Genomic DNA, 2,773 nt, shown 5'->3' on the forward strand with positions numbered 1-2,773 from the left:
CTCCCTTGGCGCCAGGAACCCCCAACCACAAGATTCTTGATATCCTCCTCCATCGCCGTTGACACCTTGTTGATGGTAGATAACAACCATTATAAACCATCAATATAACATGCATAAGGGCATAAATATAATCAACAATGAAGGTCTAGGGGTTTAAACTAACAAATTCCATAAGTTTTCATGAATCTGTATTTTCTACGGGGTTTATCCAGAAAACTATCAAGGTGGACCAAGATGTCAGATTTAATTGTGCTTATCCATAGCGAAATGGACACTAGAAGGTTCCAGAAGACCCGAGAGGACTCCACACCAAAGTAGAGGGCAAGATGCCGGCTGGCCCAACCAATAGGCTGGCCAGACCCTAGGGCCCACCTGTCAGCCCCCCATTGTTATGTCGATTCTCCACCACCTCCTAGGTTGCATCTACGCCATCTTTAAGTCGGTTTGATCCAAGGGCTCACGTTGGACGCTCCGGCCTATATATACCAGCCCCTGCCACCCCACTAAGGCATATATTGCATAAGTCATTTGAGAAGACAAAAACCCTAATCATCCTCCGAGCTCCATCATATTCTAGGGCATAGCTAGTTAGGCTAGGTCTAGAGGGAGGCAAGCAGGCTTCGCTTGGATTCCCGATCATGTCAAGAGTGTGGTTTTGTATAATCTTTGTACCCCCTCTTTTGTACCTCCATTATTTTTATATGCTAGTTACAATTGTTATGACAATATTAGTATTCATCTTATTCATGTTCTTCGTTATAATGTTCAATGTCTACTTTGATTATTTACTTAGTATAGCTAGTTTATCATTATGTTTATGCATAAGTTCGTATAGCGCTCACTCTAAAGTACACGGGGTGGGTGGTCGACATTGTATAAGCGTGGTGCTTATATGTTGTTTACCTATGGATACACCCTATATTCTGGGTCATGTGGTAGATCATGGATGTGACACTCCCATTGAGTCCTTTGTAGTCCACTCCCTGAATATAGGTGCAAGTAGGGTCCGGTTACGAAGGAAGAACAAGCTCTATTCTTAATCTTCCTTAGTAATATCCCTTATGTGTAGATATAAAGATAACCTTAGCCATGACTACTAGGTGTAATTGCACTAATCAATGTATGCTTTGACATGTAATTAAGAATGACTTAGGAATTATTCCTCTAATATTTTACTTGACCACGCTAATGCCATAGAAAGGAGTACTCTGAGTGATTTATCATTATTGATGATCAATACTTATCATATATATATCTTATCCTATGACTTACCCCTGTTATGAGTAGAATATTGGTTATGGTTTACTTCTCCATCAATAATATAAGTTATCAATACATGTCCATGCTAGACCTTCCCTATGGTAAAAATATAAATAACGATACCTAGAATACTCCCGGGTGAAGTGCTACAATGGTATAATTATCTATGCACTTGTAGATCCTTTTCATTCATATATTTATATATTCTTCCTAGTCACATAAATTAATAAAGAACTACTTAGTATTATTCTAGTAGTAATGCTATGTAGTACCAACAAGCATCTCTAGCATCATCACTAGGGATGACAACCTAGTAAAATAATGTTAGGAGATATAGGTTTATAATAGGTGGCTACTAAACAAGTGACAAGTTAATAAATACCAACAAACATTTTTGGCGCCGTTGCTGGGGAAGGTAGCTAGGCAAAGGAAGTATTGATAAACTTATACTTATTGATGTGATCGAGGAAAACCTTTGACCTCTGCTCAAATAGGCTTACCCTTGTTTTGTCTACTTGTGTATCTTATGCAGGGTAATGTATGACCGGTTTTGACCTTCCGACAAACTACGTTGAAGATCCAGAAGCTTTAATCAGGAGGACTAGAGCTAAACTCAAGAAAGTCCAGCTTTAAAGTTGGAAGACAACCATATAAGGCGAAGCTTAACACCTGAATTTAAAGCCATGGCTAACAGGACTCTCCCTGGATTCTCTACTCTAACTATGGCCAACATCCATACTAAACCAACAGTCAATGTCAAAGATAATGGATTCGAGCTCAAGCCAGCCCTCATCAACATGGTGCAATCAAGCCAATTTTGTGGAAAGGCACATGAAGATGCGAGTGCACATCTCCAACACTTTCTGGAGATTTGTAGCACTTTCACCATCAGAGGAGTGACCCAAGATGCCATACTACTTTGCCTCTTCCCATTCTCACACTTGGGGAAGGCAAAGCAATGGTTCTATGCCAACAAAGATAGAAATACTACATGGGATAACTACTCCACTGTCATCCTAGCAAAGTTCTTTCCCACAAGCAAGACCAATGCTCTGCGTGGGAAAATTTCAAGCTTTCAGCAACAACATGATGAATCTATCCCTGAGGCATGGGAACATTTTCAAGATTACATTACCGAATGCCCTCATCATGGGATGGACAATTGGCTACTCATGTAGACTTTCTACCATGGGTTGACCAATAGTACTCATGAGACTATGGATGCTGCTGCTAGAGGTGCATTCCTGTCACTCACCATACTAGCTGCAATAGCTCTTGTGGAGAAGATGGTCTCCAACCAAAGTTGGAATGAAGAACGTCTTCAGACCCGCAAGAGAGGTGGAGGTATGCATCAACTCAAGGAGGTAGACATGTTGTCTGTCAAGATGGACCTACAGATGAAGAATCTTGAAGATCGAGCCAATGAGAAGCAAGAAGTCATGCACATTCATGATTCTCGCATGACATGTGAAGAGTGTGGAAATACTACGCATTCAAGGAACAGCTGTCCTAA

The 2,773-nt window shown here is 40.6% G+C and overlaps 1 non-coding gene across 1 annotated transcript; it reads right to left on the reverse strand.

Annotated features, from left to right (window-relative positions):
- Positions 1–2,307: 2,307 nt before the first annotated feature.
- On the reverse strand, positions 2,308–2,416 carry LOC136506314 (small nucleolar RNA R71). The gene has a single exon (XR_010771528.1). It is a non-coding gene; the product is annotated as a small nucleolar RNA R71 (small nucleolar RNA).
- Positions 2,417–2,773: the final 357 nt, after the last annotated feature.

This window comes from Miscanthus floridulus, chromosome 14 (genome assembly GCF_019320115.1).
Source record: "Miscanthus floridulus cultivar M001 chromosome 14, ASM1932011v1, whole genome shotgun sequence".
Classification (NCBI taxonomy): domain Eukaryota; kingdom Viridiplantae; phylum Streptophyta; class Magnoliopsida; order Poales; family Poaceae; genus Miscanthus; species Miscanthus floridulus.